This window comes from Schistocerca cancellata, chromosome 4, assembly GCF_023864275.1.
Source record: "Schistocerca cancellata isolate TAMUIC-IGC-003103 chromosome 4, iqSchCanc2.1, whole genome shotgun sequence".
Lineage (NCBI taxonomy): Eukaryota > Metazoa > Arthropoda > Insecta > Orthoptera > Acrididae > Schistocerca > Schistocerca cancellata.
Window position 1 is genome coordinate 158,025,020 of NC_064629.1, and position 23,317 is coordinate 158,048,336.

General features: G+C 41.2%; 1 protein-coding gene across 1 annotated transcript in view; it reads left to right on the forward strand.

The window, feature by feature from the left end:
- The first annotated feature begins 6,666 nt into the window (after positions 1–6,666).
- Positions 6,667–23,317, forward strand: part of LOC126183975 (hormone receptor 4) — a 216,201-nt gene continuing 199,550 nt past the window's right edge. Inside the window, exon 1 of the mRNA XM_049926325.1 lies at positions 6,667–7,263. The gene's annotated coding sequence lies outside the window, so the exon portion shown is untranslated. The remainder of the gene's footprint in view (positions 7,264–23,317) is intronic.

Genomic DNA, 23,317 nt, shown 5'->3' on the forward strand with positions numbered 1-23,317 from the left:
TAGTCTACATGAAAGTAGTATCACACGAAAGTTGTGAACAAATCAATGAGGATTTGCACAAAATAAATGCGTGGTGTAATGACTGGCAGTTATCTCTCAATGTTAATAAGCGTAACCTACTGCGTATAACAAGCCGGAAATTCCTATTAATGTATGAGTACAAAATAAATGCCCAGTCTTTGGAAGCGGTAACGTCCGTCAAGTATTTGGGTGTGACTATTCGAAATGATCTCAAATGAAATGATCAGATTACACAAGTAACGGATAAGGCGAACTCTAGATTGCGGATTATTGGTAGAATCCTAAAGCGATGCAGTCCTTCAACAAAGGAAATAGCTTACAATACGTCAGTTCGTTCAGTCTTGGAGTATTGTTCGTCTGTATGTGACCCTTACCAGTTGGGTCTGATTCAAGAGATTGAGAAGGTCCAAAGAAGAGCGGCAAGATTCGTGACTGGTACATTTAACCATCGTGAGAGCGTTACAAATCTCATAGAAAGTTTGAAGTGGGACACACTTCCAGATAGACGGCGCGCTAAATAGAAGGGGCTTCTCACTAAATTCCGAAATCCGATCTTCACCGAGGATGTAGAGCATATATTATTACCATCAACTTTCAAATCGCGCAATGATCACCATTCAAAGATAAGGGAAGTAAGAGCTCGCACTGAGGCATTCAGACAGTCGCTTTTCCCTCGCGCGATCCGCGAGTGGAACAGAGGGGGGCGGGGGAAATATGACTTTGGCGCGAATTGTGCCCTCCGCCACACGCCGCTTGGTGGTTAGCGGAGTATATATGTAGATGTAGATATGTAGATGTAGAACTGCAGTCGTCTCTTACTCCATCCTGAGAAGCGCGATGTTGCAATGATTCTCGTCTTAATCTACTTGTGTACCCACTTCCGCCGTTTTCGTATGTTTTGTAGCATCTAACAGTGTCGCGACGGCAACTGATCTTCGTAGTGGGCGGAGCTGTGAAGAAGAACGCAGCCGCATTCCACAGTGGGAGAGTGGTAGTCGGGAATAAGGGTAACCTAAGCCTTATCTAAAAATAACTCAGCGAGTGTCGTATTAGGTAGACACAGAAAACTGTAATTCGAACCGAGCTGGCAGCGGAAGTCCTGGGTAACGCGTAGCGTTACAATCATTCACCATCTTCCCTGCCCTTCCACAAACATGTTCCACGAGTTTCTACAGTCACATACTCCTGAGTTGTTCTGCACTCGCGCACACGCTCAAGACGATCACTTTTGGCCAGAGGATACGAGTAGTGAGAGCTGCACGAAAGCGTGTGTGCATGCGGAGCTGACTTTCCTTCGCATAATGTTTATTTAAAAAAAATTAATGAATAGACTGTTTTTATTCCGAACAGATTCATAAGAAGACTGTATTTACATGTAGTTACTGGCGAACAAATTCTTGAAGAATTAGAAATTTCCAAGCACCTTTCTTTTAATGACGGGTTCATTCCTAATGAAAAGTTGCAGTTACGTAATAAAAGAAATTTAATGGTATAATACGGTTACTTGCAACAACCTAAATTTGACTTTTTGTGCCGGCCGGAGTAGCCGTGCTGTTCTAGGCGCTACAGTCTGAAGCCGAGCGACCGCTACGGTCGCAGTTTCGAATCCTGCCTCGGGCATGGATGTGTGTGATGTCCTTAGGTTAGTTAGGTTTAATTAGTTCTAAGTTCTAGGCGACTTATGACCTTAGAAGTTAAGTCGCATAGTGCTCAGAGCCATTTGAACAATTTTTTGACTTTTTGTTTTTTCCTCAGTAGTCTCTAAAATATCGCTTTCCTCTCTTTTTTTTCACTTATTACACTGTAATTGTTTCGTACAAGAATTTACGCAATATTTGCTGTTGTATTGTCCTGAATATTTTCATTTTGCACAATACTGGCTATTCATACGCGAGATGAACACTTACATGCTATTTAGAATATTTTTTCGTAAACTAAGCAGCTGGTATCTTCGATTATTAATAGATAGTGCGACTTGATGCGTTTCCAAGTTGCGGAAACTTCGGCATGTGAGCCTCTTAGTCTCATGCCACCTCTGCTGATTGTTACCTCTTGCCGCCCTTAGCGGCGTGTGCCGTGCTAAGCCATGTAGCTATAGTTCTACTGCAGTTACCAGCTTTATATCAGTTTTAATGTATATAATGTTAAGTGGTTTTACTATTAACTCCTTAATGAAGTATTTTATGTGACAAGAGCATTATTGCTCTTAAATTTGTTCATCAGTTACTACATATGAGTACAGTCTTCTGTAAATCTGTTTGGAATAGAGTTATAAAATTACCTTAGGCTACCGTAGACTAGTACAAGCAAGTATAGATTACAATAGTTTTCCTAGTGGCTTTGGTCAGTTAAGATTATAACTGCGCTACCTGTACGTTACGTGTGTTGCGTGCCTATCAGGTGTTAACTAATTTTCATCGCTTTGTTTTCACATGCGATCAGTGTCTTACTAGATTCCCTTAGAAACCGGAAGTGATGAAGCGTCTAGAAACTGAATGCGGATATATAAAGGGCCGTGTAACCTATGGAACATTGTTGTTCTGCATAGGTAGCCTCCTGTCTGTTACTCAAAAATAAACAGCATTTATGGCAAAATTGAAATTGCCAATACCCAAATCAGATTTTATGCGAAAACTGTTGATTTTTTAATGTGAAACAGAGGAGTCTTATACTAATTTTTTAAGAAATATGGATTTGTTATACAGCACTTGAAAACGCAATTTCCTCAAAAAATGGGGTAAAATTTAAAAAAGCGCAAAACAAAAACATATCGAACATCACTTCAATATTTCATTGAACTTATGTAAAACATGTGTCTGTTATTCATAAACAACTATCGCACTTATCAATAATAACAGGAAACTCTTGCCTTCTATCATGATGAAGAACGATCTATCGGGCAGAAAAAACAACGACAGTTATATAGATTTCGGTATGTTTGTGCATGAAAACTGTACTTGCATCAAAATAATTTCTATGGTTATATAAAAATGCAGAAGTTAGGCGATCAACTGATTTTTATTACTTATAAAATGCAGCTTATATTTTGTAAGGATACAGAATACACACTGTACTAACACTGAACGATGTGTGGTTCTAATTATATGCAAAACAAACAAAAACCAAAGAGCAATCTTCGAACCCCTTTTTCTCCGACACATTCATTTATGGTTCTTTCTCTACCAGTGCTACCATTGCCACCGGTAATCCTAGCATTACTACGTCATTTATGTATTTAAAGTTGAGTAACAAGTACACTGGTTTTGTTCTACTGATTTTTGTTTATTTAAAATTAGTTTTCGGCTTACTGGGCCAACTTCAGGAAACAACTGAGTAGCGTCTGAAAGAAACACTAGTTCTTAGGTAACCAAACATTAGAAACAAAGATACAGTCCACTTGCATAGAGTGTTGTGCATCAAACTTGTTTCTTAATATTGAAATTACACTTTACACAAGGGACAATATTAAGCACAATAAATAATTAAACGGCACAATACTACAGATTAAATGGTTGTAATGCAAAATTTTCTGAGGTCTTGACATTGAGTTAGAAGCTGTTAAACTGAGCACTCTTCACCTATGCTCTGCAACAAAAATGTTTTTTAACATTGTAAATTGAACTTTAGGCAATGGAAAATGTTATACACAACAATTAAAATACACAGTCTTACAGCATCACAGGCTATATGGTTATGATGCCATAGTTTGTGAGGTCATGACATTGACTGAGAACTGTCTAACTGAGCGCTATGTATTGCACCAAAACGACCGAGCCATAGTGTTGACAGAGTGCAGCTCTAGGCCAGAATAAAATTGTCTATTCCTTAATTTTTCTCTATGTTAATGTTTATGTATAATGTTTTAGGTAATTCTGAATGTTTTTCAAAATGAAACTCAGTCATCAGCTGCAAATATACTTTTACTATGCTTCACCAATTTCGACAACCTAATTTGTAATCTTCAGAAGCTTAGTACTGGTTTAGCAGATGTCAATATCTTCTGCATAAAAGCATAATGCCATGGTATGTCCAGAAATGTACATATTGTATGTGCTTATTGTACAGATTGACAGTTTACAATTCGGAACATACCATGCCATTATGCTTCTATGAATAAGATATTGATCTCTGCTAAACCAATACAAAGCTTCTGAAGATGACAAATTAATTTGTCGAAACCGGTAGGGCATAATAAAAAAATATATTTGCCGCTCACAATTTAATTTTGTACTGAAAAATATATACTAGAGTTGCTGAAAATTACAGCCACCAATGAAATAATAAATGTGGATTTTCTGATGATTGTGGATACGGGATAGTGGCCGGTCAAGTATTTGCCAAGGAAAGTCGCCCAACAGTCGTATGTTTTGAGCAGTTATTTTATTTAAACAACCAGTTTCGGGATCTCAATAATGTCATCTTCAGGCCACTATGCACTCCACGTATATCAGTCAGATATATCGATGCTTGCGAACAGGAGCCTTCGATGTCTGGATTCCGTGAATTTGTTTTTGGAGTATTTACTTCGAAGACTTGACAACAACTCCATGTGTAAACAATCAGATACATCGATACTTGCATTCTGGAGTCTTCAATACGTGGATTCCGTGGATTCGTTTCTGGGATGTTTACTTCGAAGACTTGACAACAAATGATCTGTGAAACCCAGCTCGCGCTATTCGTCCACGAGACTCAGAGGACCATAGACACAGGTTCCCAGGTAGATGCCGTGTTTCTTGAAATCCGCAAGGCGTTCGATACAGTTCCTCACAGTCGTTTAATGAACAAAGTAAGGGCATATGGACTATCAGACCAATTGTGTGATTGGATTGAAGATCAATCCCGCGTCCGGCCTTCCTGATTTAGGTTTTCCGTGATTTCCCTAAATCGCTCCAGGCAAATGCCGGGATGGTTCCTCTGAAAGGGCACGGCCGACTTCCTTCCCTAATCCGATGAGACCGATGACCTCGCTGTTTGGTCTCTTCCCCCAAAAAATAAAAAAAAATGGATTGAAGAGTTCCTAGATAACAGAACGCAGCATGTCATTCTCAATGGGGAGAAGTCTTTCGAAGTAAGAGTGATTTCAGGTGTGCCGCAGGGGAATGTCGTAGGACCGTTGCTATTCACAATATATATAAATGACCTTGTCTATAATATCGGAAGTTCACTGAGGCTTTTTGCAGATGATGTTGTGGTATATCGAGAGGTTGTAACAATGGAAAATTGTACTGAAATGCAGGAGGATCTGCAGCGAATTGACGCATGGTGCAGGGAATGGCAATTGAATCTCAATGTAGACAAGTGTAATATGCTGCGAATACATAGAAAGAAAGATCCCTTATCTTTTAGCTACAATATAGCAGGTCAGCAACTGGAAGCAGTTAATTCCATAAATTATCTGGGAGTACGCATTAGGAGTGATTTAAAATGGAATGATCATATAAAGTTGATCGTCGGTAAAGCAGATGCCAGACTGAGATTCATTGGAAGAATCCTAAGGAAATGCAATCCGAAAACAAAGCAAATAGGTTACAGTACGCTTATTCGCCCACTACTTGAATACTGCTCAGCAGTGTAGCAGTGTGTGATCCGTACCAGATAGAGCTGATAGGAGAGATACAGAAGATCCAACGGAGAGCAGCGCGCTTCGTTACAGGATCATTTAGTAATCGCGAAAGCGTTTCGGAGATGACAGATAAATTCCAGTGGAACACTCTGCAGGAGAGACGCTCAGTAGCTCGGTACGGGCTTTTGTTGAAGTTTCGAGAACATACCTTCACCGAGGAGTCAAGCAGTATATTGGTCCCTCCTACGTATATCTCGCGAAGAGACCATGAGGATTAGAGCCCACACAGAGGCATACCGACAATCCTTCTTTCCACGAACAATACGAGACTGGAATAGAAGGGAGAACCGATAGAGGTACTCGGGGTACCCTCCTCCACACACCGTCGGGTGGATTGCGGAGTATGGTTGTAGATGTAGATGTAGATGTAGATGTAGATGTTGTGAAGTCTACGAAGTAACACTCAAAATACAAATTCACGGAGTCCAATTATTGAAGGCTCCAGTATGCAAGTATCGATGTACCTGATTGTCTGTAGGTTGAGTGCATAGGAGCCTGAGGATGGCATTACTGAGATGCCGAAACTGTCTAAATAAAATAACTTCTCAAAACATACGGCTTTCTGGCAATTTTCCGTGGTGAGCCCGTAGTCTTTGCAAAACCTGACAAAAGTAAAATTTTGTTGCAACCGGTTGGCTGTTTTATAGCTATCTTATCTATTTAGTTACGTAAGAGCGCCTTCTCTTTCATTTGACAGTTAAAGGCTACGGTCACGGTCCTTCTTACCACTCGTGTTCAAAATGTTAATCGCTCCTGTTTTGCGACTGACGCTCGGATAAGTTTTCTCTCACCTTTCGGGCGCGACAGGACGAGAGTGAGCCCGGCACTACTGCCGACCACGAAGGAGGAGAAGAAAAATGTGAGAAAACGATGAAGCGGTTTGGTCGGAGCGAGAAGGCGGCGAGCCCGGAAGGTATTAGCGAGCCCAGAAGGGAAAGCGGTCGCGCGCGGAGAAAGTGCAAGTCGGAGGCTCGCAGCGCCTGTGGAGGCGCGTGCTGCGCTCAGTCGGTGCCCTACTTTGGACGCGGCAGGAACTCAAGTTACCAGCACTCCGTTTGCGTTACCACTACTCTTCTACACCTAGCGTTACCTTTCTGTTTTACACCCGTACACGATTCCGCTTTACGTTACGTGTGATATATATGTTATTTACAAGTGTCAGTGCCAAAGAGAGAGAGAAACTGTGATCCACCTCCGACGATAAGCGACGGCGATTTTTTTTACAAGTGCAAAAGCAGACGACAAGAAGATACCTGGAGAGAACTAACGGATTCGTCAGATGCCGCCCCCACAAATGCGTGTGGAGAGTTTAAAAAAATAAGGATCGAGAGGAAAGCCAGTCCGCTGAGGACGAGCGTGATGTTAGCAGTCGCCAGAGGTTTAAACGCTTTGGCGGGTTCCAGAAGGCGTGTGGGGTGAACTGAATGCAAGGGTAGGACACGAACCTGGTCGTGATCATATGGCGTGTGCTTCACGGATATTTTAAAAGGGTGCAACAGCGTCACGCATGCGTCCCACGCCGGGTTGCCCTGCCGGGGGATTTCTGGAGGATCGACAAGAGAAGAGCTGCCGCCTTCCTGTCTCGTCCACGCTATAATGTCATCTCGCGCAGAAAGGTTGGTACAAGTTCATTCTACTGACTTGCGTAGTAGCACCGAACACCTGTTTGATTTGGAGCCTTTTAAATGTGTAACTCCTCATGCTGCAGTTGGTACACCTGAGAATAGCTTCATTAGAAAAGGAAGGCAGCCAAGATGTGGTTGTCATATGTGTTATAAGGATTGCCTGTAACATATATTTCTTACATCGAAGTTGAAATGAAAACTGGAAGATCGATATTAATGTTTATTCAGTTATATTGATGTGATCTCTGATTTGGACATATAAAAACAGGAAAATGTGTATCATAATAGTAATCGTGCGATGTTTCTATCAATTTGATTTCACGAACTGTTTGATCGCAATGAATATGTTGATTCGCATTTAGAGAACGTATTTCATTCCTGTCTCGATGTTTTCAAAGCAGTGAGTTTTAGTGCAATTTAATTGTCTTTGTATCTTTAATTCAGCTTTGTTTTAGTTTACTGAGTGCATAACTAGTTTCTTTTGTCAAAGAAGTCGTAACTAGATTTCATATGTTTCCCTTTGGTTATGTATTTTACTACGTAACGTATCAGTAGTTCCTGGAAAACTATTATAATACGGTTCGCCATTCTGTCGTTAAGTTTCACGATGTTCTCTCACTAAGTAGCTCTGCTAGTTGTTTGATACTCATAATGAAGTTAATTCAAATCATTAAGAATTTGTTCATGACTTGAGTTACCTTTTATAGGAAGTGGTCTTGTGCGACATTATACAAGAGTAAATAGTGTACAAAGTGCCTAGTTTCAAATCATAGAAAGAAATATTTTTGACTGACAGCTAAAGGATAGCCACTTCCTGAAATTAAGTCTTATAGAAATGTAGTGGGAATATCCGTAGTCTATTGGGAACTTGATGACTTAATTTCTTCCGAAAATGTTAATTCGATTTTGTAGACCATGTGAAGTCAGAAAATTTGTTTAAAATCTTGACTAAATTTCAAAGATTTATCCACATGCTTATAAATGTAGGATTAGTTTCGGATTTTTTCACCATCTGAGGAAAACAATTAAGATCATGTGAAATTACTGAAACAATAAATTAAATTAAAACTAGATTACTCATTAAACTGTTTGAAATTCAGTAACTTAAAGGTCTTGATTTCTGTAAGAACCGAGAAAAATTATGTATCTTTCTGTTGTTACTGTGCGAAGCCTGAGTTGACACTCGGCTTTACAATTTTATTCTTAATATCTGAAAACACAGAAAGATACTAGTTGCGTCCATTTGGGTCTGTATGATGACAATGGCACTAGACCCTTCTTTTCTGGTCGCGTGTTAATGGAGGTCCTACAAATGATTAAAAGATTTACATTGTATTAATTGATTGCCTGAATTAAACGTACACCTCATATAAAATCGAAAAGGACGTGAGTTAGTGATAACCACTTCGTTAAAGGGAAAATTGATTTAAAAGGCTTAACATATTTTGCTATTCGATATTGTATCGAATATACATGTAGACACCATTCTTATTGTTTCTAATATATCATTTCTGTATTTTAATGTTTGATTTTTATTCCACACAACTGAGTGCAGAAACAACAGGTATTTCGTATCATGTTCCAACAGGTCTTTTTCGGGTATTTTCATCACCATTTCCTAAATTTTAGAACCATTCTTGGTAATGGAGGCAATACATTTAGAGTTAGAATTTTTTTTACAATTTATAATACTAAAAAAATTAAGATTATTTGAAGGAGATGTTTAATCCACTGCAATGCAGTTCAGTCACTGCGATTGTACAATGCTCCAGCTGAGTAAGCAAGAACTCATGCAAAGAGGAGGGAACTTTAGAGATTTTTTTTTTATTTTACTAGTGTACAGAAAATTATTCTTTTTCAGACTAAAACTTGTAATTACTCGCACAAGCGACCAGATTGTTCTGCTTCTGAGACCACTGAAACATCAATTCATCTTCCACCAGGATGGTGTATAACATAAGTAACAACGTCACTGTGATCAAACCCGGAAGTCAGTGTGTTTGCTTGAGAATTGTAAGATTTTTCAGAATACCGTCGCGAAGTGGTGTGTCTGATGGCAGTCTACTGGAGACGCGAGTGTTCTCACAAAATCCTGGCTTGTGCTCGAGAAGAGTTGGTTGTGGCGACGCGCATATTTCCCTTCGCTGGAACACCTGTGCATCGCCGTGCGGCGGCGACGTAGCCTTCAGCCCACAGGAACCCTGGAAAACGGCCTCACTCAAGCAGAACAGGCCGACTGCGCGGTTCTCTCGCATGCGCTCCTCTGCCCCAGTGCCGGAGGGAGTCGTAGGGCCCCGGTAGATGTCGATACACGGGAACCTCAACTACAAAATAGGAGCTCTTTTGTGAGAAACCATGCAGATCAGTGGTAGTAGCCACATTCGTCGATCCTGCAGTAGGATACATTTCAAAAGATTTGCAAGACGCCCCAGTGCTCTATGCAGATGGAATAGACAGTAATGATTAAAATAATTAAAAAAACAGCGTTCTAGACGAGTATCTCATATTTGTAGGTTGGTGGACATAACTGTTATTGTAGCAACATAATACCATTTTATGACAAGGCAGTTCAGAGTGTTCGGTATTATTTACCAGGTCACTCATGCGTCGCCGATTGTGTGCTTCGTAGTGCGCTTTGCAAATGCTATTCTTTAGCCAAAAGGTATTGTTGCATCTGTTAAAGTGTCGTTGCTGATTTGTCCTCAGTGGTGAATTTCTATTTCTCTTGCTGTCAGCCAGTACTGCAGAGTACAATTGTATTTCATATGACTCTATCTTAAGCTTTCATCTTTTTAGGTAATTTGTCAGATGGTACACGTATGCTACTAAGACAAAAAGTTTCGGTGTCTACCGTGGACGTAGGTCATTTGCAATCTAGAACATTTAATTTTCCCCAGCGTGAAAACACTGCTCTATCTGCTACGTTTAACCAACAGAAGATGATTACAAATTTATTTTTACGCTCGATAAGACAGTCTGTGTAGTGTAAGGCTACGTGTGGATTTTAATTTTTTTTCTTATTTAATACTGGCTCGTAGCCCAGCAGCTGTCAAGTTCCCTATTGTGATCGGATTCCCATATCGTAATTTCAAATCTAGCGGTATACAGCATAAAAAGTAACACACCATTTAAAACCCATACCCACGCCCAAACCCGAAAGGTTGGATTGAACAGGGAATTACAAGTTCATTTTGAATGCAGATGCAGATTCCAGTACGTCAAATTTGTAAATTTGTCACCGATACGGACGACTTATTCGATCAGACAGTACTGTACTAGACATTCTAAAATTTCTTCTGTAGGCGAAGCGCTAGTTGCATTATGTGCCTGGAGAAAAAATGGTCCCAAAACCACACTATAATCGGACTACAAACCCAGGAGCTTATAGTTTACAACTTCTCCAATGATTTACAATGTTTCTAGAGAAACAGATTTTGCACTCTCTGATTTAAAGCTGGCACTTTAATTTCTCCATGCTACGGTTCACATCGTCGGGGTACCAAAAATGCTTTCGTGCCATTTGTGATTAACGCCAATGTAAATGAGACTAGATTTTCCATTAAATTTGAAAACGTTCATTCGGGTTGTTGGCGTATAGGACACTTTCTGAGGTGACTAATCTCGAAACACTGAATATAATATAAAGTATCGTGCGGATTTGCTACCAGAGAAATCTAGAGTTTGGGCGGCAGTTTACGGTTCTGAATCGCAATTAATAGAAATTATTGCTGGCTTTATGAGTCAGTGAAAAAATGAGATCTGAAAGAATAAGCAGCAAAAAAACGGAAGACTTTTCTGATACCTTGCCTTCCTTTAAGTTTAATGTCAAAAAATTTCCCGAAGTCTTTTTCCAGTTTTGTAAACTCACAAATTCTAAATTCCTTAAGAAGCACGCAACTGACATGTCGCTATTACTGCAGCAGCGCCGCTCACAGATTTCGAGGTTAATGCTGGTGAGCGTGTCAAAAAAAAAAAAAAAAAAAAAAAAAAACGCGACTGCTGTTTCAAACTTAAAATTGATTACTTTACCTGTTTCCAATTGTTTGCAGTACACTGCAAGACTAGAGTAACATTGGTAACTTTTTCGTGTTGGACGATGGCGAATATTCGTGATTTACTAACCAATCATTGCTACAGTTTTCCAGAAATTGGCGCATCTAATGCATTATGTTCATTCTAGTGTACAACGAAACTTGAAAGAGGTTCTGGTTCCATCAGTAGATGCGAAAGCGGCTACTAGAACCAAAGAAATATGTGATAATGTTTCGGTGTGCGACAGTTTCTTCTGTATTCCTGACACACGGTGATAAGCTATTCGCTCAAAATTGGACAAATACATGTGAAACAAGGGTTTAGTTTCTAATTAAGTCATCATACCTGGAATTGTTGGGAGAATTTCGAGAAATCGAGACAAATAACTTCATTTTTAATGTTGAATACGTTTTCGGTAGCACAGAGAATTGCTCCTTCATTGGGACGTTCAGCCATAAATTTCACTGGTTTTACCAACTCGCTTCATAATAACGTCGACAAGGTACGTTATACACGAATACGATCGTTATTTAAGCGGAATATGTCTTCAATTAACGGTAGTTTTGCCTGTGAGATATAGCAATTTTAGTTTCACCATTTCAGAAAGAGATTTTACGTCTTAATATTAGTAAGACACAAAGAATCTGAAGGATGATGCAGTCCCATTAAAAACAAAGGTGGTTAAGTATTGGGTTAGCGGTATTTTCGATTACACAGTTTGGTAAGTCCAAGCCTGCACTTAACGTTCCTCTCCAAAACTTTGAATGTTCTGCTGTACTCTCACTGTCTGTGAAACCCTGGGAGATTTGAACCTCGGTTGTGTAAGCTCGCATTCTACCTTGGATTTGAGCCTGGCGGGCGCTTGCTCAAGTGGAGAGAGACTCGACCTAGAGGTGTGTGAGTGGACGTCTGGGTCACCATTCCTGACAGCATGGCTGAATGTCATGGTTCACGGCATCGGCCACGTCCAGCGCAAGTAAGCGCGAGTAGTCGCGCCTTTGCACGCACTACCTACCGTCCCAGGCACTGCAGCTAGTCTTAAGCAAGTCGTTCTGTATTTCTTCGCATAACGGAGCTGAAGGTATGTCGATGTTGTTATTTACATTATCCGCAGCTAGTCTACAGCCTACACAAAATTTCACACCTACACGTGGCACACGTGTTGCTGCATCTGTGACTTATAAGACATACAGAGTTTTTCACACAACCAGAATCGTAATTTGCTTTAGAGAAGTGATCGCGGGTATTAATGTTAGCTTCAGCTTCTTGAATTCATTTTTTCTTCCTAAGTTATTATTTTTTGGGATTTTTGATACAGTAACATATATTTTTATGTGTGAGCTACTTTGGATGTTTTACAAATCAACTTGTCAGAGATCGATCGAAGATTATTATAATATCTGAGCGACTATCTGTGTGTCCTGTTCCCATACTTCTCTCAACATCAGCAAAGTCATAAGCGTCAAATAACGTTAAATAGCAAAGTACATGTTCCCAAAACCATAGTGTAATAAATATGGAACAAACGATATCATACCACAGCTGAGGAAACATTCAGAGTACGTTCTCTTGATACGTAAATGTTCTGATGGGCAGGATGAGCAGCAACCTGATTACGCTGTGACGCTGTGGAGTACGTGAAAGTGTCGTCGTTGTGTGACTGTAGGAGGATACAAGATGACTTAGTCAAAATCTCCAGTTGGTTTGATGAATGTCAGCTTGCCCTAAACGTACAAGAACGTAAGTTAATGCAGATGAGCAGAAAAAACAATCCCTTGATGTTACAATACAGCATAAGTAGTGTGCAGCTTGACACAGTCTCGTTGATTAAATATCTAAGCGTAACGTTCCAAAGCGATATGAAATGGATCGAGCACGTAAGGACGGCAGTAGGCCAGTCGAATTTTAGACTTCGGTTTTTGGCAGAATTTTGGGAAAGCGTGGCTCACCTATAAAGGAGAACGCGTATAGAACACTAGTGCATCCCATTCTTGAGTACTGCTCGAGTAGGAGGAGGAGGATATTGGTGTTTAACGTCCCGTCGACAACGAGGTCATTAGAGACGGAGCACAAGCTCGGATTAGGGGAGGATGGGAAAGGAAATCGGCCGTGCCCTTTCAAAGGAACCATCCCGGCATTTGCCTGAAACGATTTAGGGAAATCACGGAAAACCTGAATCTGGATGGCCGGACGCGGGATTGACTGCTCGAGTATTTGTGATCCTCACCAGATAAAGAGAAGACATAGAAGGAACCCAGAAACTTGCTGCTATATTTGTTACCGGTAGGTTCGATCAACACGCTAGTGTTACCTATACGTTTCGTGAACTGTAATGGGAATCCCTGGACGGTAGATGACGTTCTTTCCACGAAACGCTGTTGAAAACATTTAGACAATCGGCGTTTGTAGCAGACTGCAGGACGATTCTGCTGCCTCCAATGTACATTTCGCGCAAGGACCGCGAAGACAAGACAAGAAAACAGACAGCCGTTTTCTCGATCTATTTGCGAATGGAGCAAGAAAGGAAATACCCTCCGCCATGCGCCATATGATGGCTTGCGGAGTATGTATGGCCGGCCGTGGTGGCCGTGCGGTTCTAGGCGCTTCAGTGTGGCACCGCGCGACTGCTACGATCGCAGGTTCGAATCCTGCGTCGGGCATGGATGTTTGTGATGTCCTTAGGTTAGTTAGGTTTAAGAAGTTCTAAGTTCTAGAGGACTGATGACCTGAGATGTTAAGTCCCATAGTGCTCAGAGCCATTTTTGAGTATGTATGTAGACGTAGATGTTCTGCCTTAAGTACACCTTTTGTCAACCTGGAAGACGGCTTCATCACCACGCTCTCTTGTTTAATATGGCCCTGCTGGAGGTGGTACTCTGTTACCTTTGTCCTGCTTCAGAACGTGTGCATTCAGTTACATACAGTGAGATCTGGAAGTACAGCGAGCCTCGAAGCGTGGCGCAACTTGACATATAAGCCATACACAAAACTTTGCCGATGGTAAAATGTCATGGTATGTGTCAGAATAAAATCAAAGTATCATCGAACCAATAGTACCTGTAGTCCCTCGCTTATCCACTTATTTCACGTATGTCGTAGCAGATTCAGGTGACAGACTTCTGTAATTATGTTCTCGCTTAAGTAGAACTAACACAAAACACAAAGAAACACGAGATAAATCCACAACTTGTAGTATACTCAACTATGGTTTTTAACGGAATTTCGGCATTTGTTCATATCGCCATCTCAGCTTTCTGAAATCTTTTAAGTACACTTAACACATCAATCTAAGTTGTTCCAATTTATTTTATTTGTCATTCGTTTTACAGCGACCCACATATCGACGACACATTTAAAACTCTCATCAATACTCAAAACGGGACTCGAACACGTGATTCCTGAAACAGAGCTACGATCACGAAAAGACGAAGGTTGGCTGACTAAGATAAACATCAGGCAGTATCTTCACTGGTTTAGTCTTAGTTCAACTTCACAGTGACGTTGGCTCAACTGAATTTTGTCAAATGGTGACAAAGGAATCCTAGTACGTATACAACAGAGCCTGTCTTTTAGGATTGTTTTTCTTATTTCGGGGAAACATGTTAGCTAACGTTACATGTTGAAATATATGGAACAGGGCAAAAGACAGTAAAAATTCCTATGCGTTTAGAGCTCGAAACAATGAAATTCACTTTCACCACAGAAACGAAAGGATTTGAAAGAATTAATGTGAACAGCTTTGTAAAAATAATTTTTATCCAGAGCTTGTTTCCTGACTTATTTGTAAGACAGTTGCGTTATCTTTGTATTCCCCTTGTAATTTAACATCTCTATAAGTATTCTGAGGCACCTGTATATCTGTGATGGTTGTAGTGTTGTGATGATCTGCCGGCTGAGGTGGCCGAGCGGTTCTAGGCGCTACAGTCTGGTACCGCGCGACCGCTACGGTCGCAGGTTCGAATCCTGCCTCGGGCATGGATGTGTGTGATGTCCTTAGGTTAGTTAGGTTTAAGTAGTTCTAAGTTCTAGGGGACTGATGACCTCAGAAGTTAAGTCCCATAGTGCTTAGGGCCATTTGTGATGATCTCACGTTTTTGTCGGACCCCACAGACGTCCAAAGTTATCGGGGTTAGTTTAGTTGGCACATGTGACAACAGGCGTAAATCTACTAGGGAATCTTGAGGTACTGTACCTATTGTCACGACAAAACATAAAATTCGTCAAGGAACTGACTTTCAGATAGACAGGAGATCAAATAGCGAAGACTAGGACCATGAAAAGTAACACATGTGCATAGTAAGTGTCTGCAGAACAAAATGTCAAGGAACAAGTGCAGGTACGGTAGAGATACAGTTACCAAATCTCTTGTAAACAATATGACTCTAGACAATGGTATAAAGACGTACAAGAACTACAAAATCTGAATTACAACCGACAGAAACATGTATGGCGGTCCTACGTCTCTGCTGATGCCTACTGCAGGATGTGTTAAGACATGGAGGTCATCAGGGGATGCATGCTATGCAGAAAGCCTTTTATCATCTATAACGGTCTGAGAGTCATATAGTTGTTTTCAGTGAGCAAAATCAAATTCGAAGTATGAAATTACATAATTTTAGAATTTTTCAGATTATTATACACTTTTAAACATTTAGAAACTTCAAAAATTTCCAAAAGTAAAAGATGTTCGTTTATAGCGTGATCGTGAGATGGTTGCAGGAAGCATTTTCATAAACCCAAAATAACAAATACTCTGAGCTCTCCACATAAAAAAGCATTTCAGGATGATGGAAACACATTATTTAAATTACCCGCGTTCTCACGTAATCATTTTCTTCAACACTCCGCCGGCTGATCACATCCCTTGTCCTTACAAAATATAAACCACCACTTTGTCACTAATTAACTGTTCCTCAACAGAATGCGGAACTTTAACAAAAATCTGAAAAACATAAAACCGTAGAAATTGACAAAACTATGAAATGGACATAGAACCTGAAAATAAACAAGAAAACAAAGAAAAAAAAGAAAACATCCATGCCCGAGGCAGGATTCGAACCTGCGACCGCAGCATCCGCGCGGTTCCGGACTGAAGCGTCTAGAACCACTCGGCCACAACGGCCGACTATTTTCCAATATACACACCATCATTCCTGTTGATGTGACAACTGCAGTTGGAGGCCTCTTCAGTTTGAGATCAGAGATGTCATGTACAAAATAATTCATCAGACAGGCCATAGGCCGAGAAACGCTGGAGGATTATGAGGGCAGGCAGTGAAATATCTATACCAGTGCCATTATGTTGAGCCAACTCTCGGGATGAGTCGCTACTTTCACTCGTTGTTGTACCAGTGAATTGCCTATTGAATCGGCCTGGCTTCACATTTCATAGTGCACTGAGTAGACTGCAACTCACCCTACCCCCACTGACCCTCTTCTTCCACGTGTGCAACATTAAAGTAGCATGAAAGCAACTGTAATCTCGGAACAGTAGAAATCTTAGCAACGACAGACGGTAATTCGTCTGGAAAACCCCAGTAAACTGACCGTATGCAGTCCATCAACATCCACGAGGCACAGTTATCTCCTATGGGACGTTTATGGCTTACAGACAATACACACACATCGTTGAGCACTCCTCTACAGCGCTTTGTACAAACGCCAAACGCCGCTATAAAGAGGGCGCTGCTCAGGCCATTCAAGGCTTTAGCCGAGGTGTTGGAGGAAACCAGTTCGGATCCTCTTATCTGAGATACTTTTATTACTAATGTTTATCCGACAAAGGAACGAGAGATAATAGCCTAAATTGCCCAGTCACCTATATTTGGTTCAGTGCCTTGGGTTAAATTTCAGACATTTCCGCAGTGTCCCACCGTTAATGGAAGTCCGTCTGACGGTATCGTCTTTGCTACCTTTAGAGAAAAGTAGGCACTCCGCTGACATCTGGTTTCCCCGTTTTCCTCCTTTATCTCATTGCCGTCGACAATATTAGTACAACACTTTACAGGCACTCATTCATCTACACAAAACAGTTACATGTAACACACAACATTCACGCTTCACAGGCCAACGTTACGTGTAATACATCTCTGGAAAGAGGAAGTTTTAAATTTAAACGAAAGTTCTGGATACATTCATTCATCTATGCATTCATACATCATTTTCAATCAGTCCCATCACGAAGGCGAGCACTCGGGATGTGGGATGGATCAGGTTATACATTAACAGGCACGAGCAACCACTGCTCATAGCTGGCTACTTCTGTTAAGTATAGTAGCAACAAATCATGACTAGCGCTAGTATACCGAAACTGACAATCACGTTAATTATTTCTAGGTTACTTTATGTAAGTACGTTAGGGGAAAGCTACTTGGAAAAAGGCAATGCTCCTCCTTCTGTATTGCTCAGTTTCTTTCATTATCTAGTATTTCAAAAAGGCATTTTAGTTTTTACTCGGACAATTATTAGTTATCTACAAACGTGTCTTCGTGGCTCAGTGGTAAAAAAAAGTGCAAAACTACAAATCCAAAGGTCTTCGATTCGATTCCGGTCAACCTTAGGAATTTTTTCTGTCGCTTATCATTTCTTTCACCTCTGGCAGTGTTTGTCGATGTGAAAAATGCCGAATTGCACCGTGTTTCGGAATCTACGTAAACTGCAGGTCCCTCTGTAACTGGCTGGGTAAAGCAGTTCAGTGGTCGGGGAATGGCAACAGAATCCGCCTCCAACAGGACCATGCCTAGTAAAGCACTGTGATGTTCAAAACAAACTTCGGTCTCCTAACTGTTTTACTTTTATACTGGCAAATTCGGATCTATTTCATACACATATTGGAGTTAGTTAGAATGTACATTCCTGAGTCCAAGTATTCATATATATTGTAGGAGGAGTGACTAATGGGATTCCTTTATTTTGTGTTAAAATATTTAGAGACTTCTTCAATGTCTCGAAACCTGTTATAGACTTTTGCTGCAGAACATAAAACTCCAGTCTGAAACCTAGAGAGGAACTCATAGTTCATATGGAAATCATTTCTACTTCTAGTATTGTGGCTGTGAATTGCTAAGTTTATCCTAAATTTACTCCCTTTACGGAGTATATGTATGGGCCTGTAAGCACAAGGATGCCTACGTCCCTCGAGATGCTTCTGTAAGATGCTCGGTTCTCAACTTTACACAATATTTTTATTGCACATTTCCGTAGAATAAACAGTTTGTTCACCTTAGCTTCAATGCTCCAGAATATTATGCCGCAGTATAGAATAGAGTATGCTAGCAACCTGTCTGTAGGTCAAAATAGTGAGACAGATTTCTGAGCTTCCTGGTTAACTAACCCACGTACTGGTGCCACAACAATCTGTTATCCATCTGTATAACTAGGAACTTCACATATGGAGCCTCAACCAGTGTATCTCTATTTCTAGCACTTGGAAGTCGTTTTCATTTGTTTGGAATTGCTAATATGAGAAACAGAATAGCACAATAATACTATGTAATATTCAACAGCAAATAGGATAGTAACTTAGAGGTAGATAAAGAGGTACTGGTAGTGATAAGGCCTCTTCGTACCATTTGGCGCAGATTAAATGGTCGACCGGCGCTGAAGCTCTGTTTAACTTGTTCGAGGGAAGAAGTGAAAGGCGATTTGTGGCCGGTACCGCACAGTAGAAACACACCGGAGCGCGTGATACGTAGCCGAGGTTGTGTTCACGGCAAAGATCGCCCTTGAAAATGAGGCACTAAAGCGTGGCGGACGATGAGGAGAATGTGAGTAGCAGATCGACGACGCAAACTATTCCGCTTCAAACTTTTGGTCTACTTCTGATCATTGCGAAACGGTGAGACTGAGGGTAAGACCCGACGAGAAGCGTTCATTGATTTTTGTTGGATAGAGAAGAAGGCTTGATAATGCTGGCCAATGTCAGAAACGTTTACAGTACAAGAAATTCGACGGCACGCTGTCTTTGGAAAGGCCCTCGCAGTGGTAGACCCAGGGCTTGTATTTGACAGGATCCTGGCTGATATTCTATCCAGCCATCCCGATTAACGGTTTACCGTGTTTTTCGTAGATGCCTGGTGGTGAATGGTGCAATGGTTCCTTCGACGACTCTTTACCCGACCCTTCCCCACATTTTTTTCAACTCATTTCGGAATAAATCTCCAGTTTCATGATTGTTGGTGGTACGTAAGGTGTCAACAAGACCCTTGATTTATAAAACGTGCGGATTCAATTTAACGTTGGATTAACTCCCAAATGAACTCACGCCATGCAAATTTTTAATAAATCGCCTTCGATACCAAATAACCGTTCGTTACAATCTCGAGGGAAACGTGAAAAGGTCTTAGCCGGGCAAAGTGGGTTGAGCTTTTTATAGTCGTATTCAGGGAAATGGAAGCAACGATCGTTCTAAGCAAAACAGTCTGTTAAACATAGGCACTAAAATGTATACCCAAAGACCTATGAGCAATTACTCATCTTTGAGGCTGTGGCTACAAGTTCTTTGCTTTCCGCAATTGCGAATACATAGAAAGAAGGATCCTTTATTGTATGATTATATGATAACGGAACAAACACTGGTAGCAAAAAAATGTTCAAATGTGTGTGAAATTTTATGGGTCTTAACTGCTAAGGTCATCAGCCCCTAAGCTTACACACTACTTACCCTAAATTATCCTAAGGACAAACACACACACACCTATGCCCGAGGGAGGACTCGAACCTCCGCCGGGACCAGCACTGGTAGCAGTTACTTCTGTAAAATATCTGTGAGTATGCGTACGGAACGATTTGAAGTGGAATGATCACATAAAATTAATTGTTGGTAAGGCGGGTGCCAGGTTGAGATTCATTGGGAGAGTCCTTAGAAAATGTAGTCCATCAACAAAGGAGGTGGCTTACAAAACACTCGTTCGACCTATACTTGAGTATTGCTCATCAGTGTGGGATCCGTACCAGGTCGGGTTGACAGAGAAGATAGAGTAGATCCAAAGAAGAGCGGCGCGTTTCGTCACAGGGTTATTTGGTAAGCGTGATAGCGTTACGGAGATGTTTAGCAAGCTCTAGTGGCAGACTCTGCAAGAGAGGTGCTCTGCATCGCGGTGTAGCTTGCTGTCCAGGTTTCGATAGGGTACGTTTGTGGATGAGGTATCGAATATATCGCTTCCCCTACTTATACCTCCCGAGGAGACCACGAATGTAAAATCAGAGAGATTTGAGCGCGCACTGAGGCTTTCCGGCAGGAAAGGGAGGTAATCACAGTGTCACGTAAAGTGTCCTCCGCCACAGTGCTTGCGGAGTATAAATGTAGATGTAGAATTTAGGAGAAGGTAGTATGGACTGAAGCAAGAAAAAATTGTTTAGTAACCATTGTCTTCAAAATTCAAACCTTAAGAGCTATGAGCACTTGTTCAGTAGCAGAGATGTGTTTCGTAGTAGCGAAGATGAACAAGTGCCCGAACCTATTAAGGTATGCATTTTCCTCCAGGCGCATTTTATCTGGTTTTTCGACAGATATTTGCAAACTTCGTTTTGCTGTGAGTAGCTGGGGTCAATCCGAACAAGCACTGCTCATCTCGCCTTTCATCCGACGCCCATTGTCGACGGAAAACGCCGGTTTGTTTCCCGTTATAAATAAAATGATGAAACTTCCTGGCAGATTAAAACTGTGTGCCGGACCGAGACTCGAACTCGGGCTCTGAGACGAGGTACTGGCAGATGTAAGGCTGTGAGGACGAGGCGTGAGTCGTGCTTGGGTAGCTCAGTTGATAGAGCACTTGCCAGTGAGAGGCAAAGGTCCCGAGTTCGAGTATCGGTCCGGCACACAGCTTTAATCTACCAGGAAGTTTCATATCAGCGCACACTCCGCTGCAGAGTGAAAATCTCATTCTGAAATAAAATTATGTTTGAAGCAGAATTTTACGTGTCCATTCGATACATCGGTCCCAATTTAGTCTATTGCGATATCACTTTTAGCGATGTGTATTAAAAGGAACCATAAAACACGAAGAATCCAGTGCTGCAGCAGCGAATGAGCAGCGCTGTTGCACGGAGTAGCAGCCTGTGCGGGCTGGGGAGGTGCTATCGCTGCTGGAGTACTGGTAATTCTTCGTCTTTTACTCTTCCTGTTAATATAAATCGCTAAAACTAATATCACACTAGACTGAGTTGGTATCGGTCTTATGAAACTGACTCGCAAAATTCCTCTTTAAAAACAATTTTCTTTGTAACGGGAAACTAACCGGCGCTTTCCGTGGACACTGGGTTTCGCGTGAAAGACGTGAAGAACGGTATTTGTTTGGGCTGATTCCAGGTACGTATTGTTGTTGTTGTTGTTGTTGTTGTAGTCTTCAGTCCTGAGACTGGTTTGATGCAGCTCTCCATGCTACTCTATCCTGTGCAAGCTTCTTCATCTCCCAGTACCTACTGCAACCTACATCCTTATGAATCTGCTTAGTGTATTCATCTCTTGGTCTCCCTCTACGATTTTTACCCACCACGCTGCCCTCCAATACTAAATTGGTGATCCCTCAATGTCTCAGAACATGTCCTACCAACCGATCCCTTCTTCTAGTCAAGTTGTGCCACAAGCTCCTCTTCTCCCCAATTCTATTCAATACCTCCTCGTTAGTTATGTGATCTACCCATCTAATCTTCAGCATTCTTCTGTAGTTCCACATTTCGAAAGCTTCTATTCTCTTCTTGTCTAAGCTATTTATCGTCCATGTTTCACTTCCATACATGGCTACACTCCATACAAATACTTTCAGAAACGACTTCCTGACACTTAAATCTATACTCGATGTTAACAAATTTTTCTTCTTCAGAAACGCTTGCCTTGCCATTGCCAGTCTACACTTTATATCCTCTCTACTTCGACCATCATCAGTAATTTTGCTCCCCAAATAGCAAAACTCCTTTACTACTTTTAGTGTCTCATTTCCTAATCTAATTCCCTCAGCATCACCCGACTTAATTCGACTACATTCCATTATCCTCGTTTTGCTTTTGTTGATGTTCATCTTACACCCTCCTTTCAAGACACTGTCCATTCCGTTCAACTGCTCTTCCAAGTCCTTTGCTGTCTCTGACAGCATTACAATGTCATCGGCGAACTTCAAAGTTTTTATTTCTTCTCCATGGATTTCAATACCTACTCCGAACTTTTCTTTTGTTTCCTTTATTGCTTGCTCAATATACAGATTGAATAACATCGGAGATAGGCTACAACCCTGTCTCACTCCCTTCCCAACCACTGTTCCCTTTCATACCCCTCGACTCTTATAACTGCCATCCGCTTTCTGTACAAATTGTAAATAGCCTTTCGCTCTCTGTATTTTACCCCTGCCACCTTCAGAATTTGAAAGAGAGTATTCCAGTCAATATTGTCAAAAGTCTACAAATGCTAGAAACGTAGGTTTTCCTTTCCTTAATCTTTCTTCTAAATGGCTCTGAGCACTATGGGACTTAACATCTACGGTCATCAGTTCCCTAGAACTTAGAACTACTTAAACCTAACTAACCTAAGGACATCACACAACACCCAGTCATCACGAGGCAATCTTTCTTCTAAGATAAGTCGTAGGGTCAGTATTGCCTCACGTGTTCCAACATTTCTACGGAATCCAAACTGATCTTCCCCGAGGTCGGCTGTAGTATGTAACGATATTTTGAGACTGTCTGTCCTATTCCATTCGAGCACTGCTGGAAAAAATGTCTCTCATCATGTTCTGGTGGATCCTACGCAAGATACTCGATAGAAAGTAAAGAACTGCAGCTCTGTCCTCCTCGAATATCGGCTCTCTAAATTTAACCGCCCTGGAAAATCTGCGTATTAGCCGTATACTATCAGTCGTAACCCCTCCGTGGAACTCAAAGCGATTTTCCACCCAAAAACTTCTTCAGATTAAGTCAGAAAAAGTGGACGTCGGTGCCAAATCTGCTGAGCAGAGTGTGTGTTACAACAGTTCATATTTCACATACCTCATTTTTCATGGTACAAAAGCGCCTGTCCCCA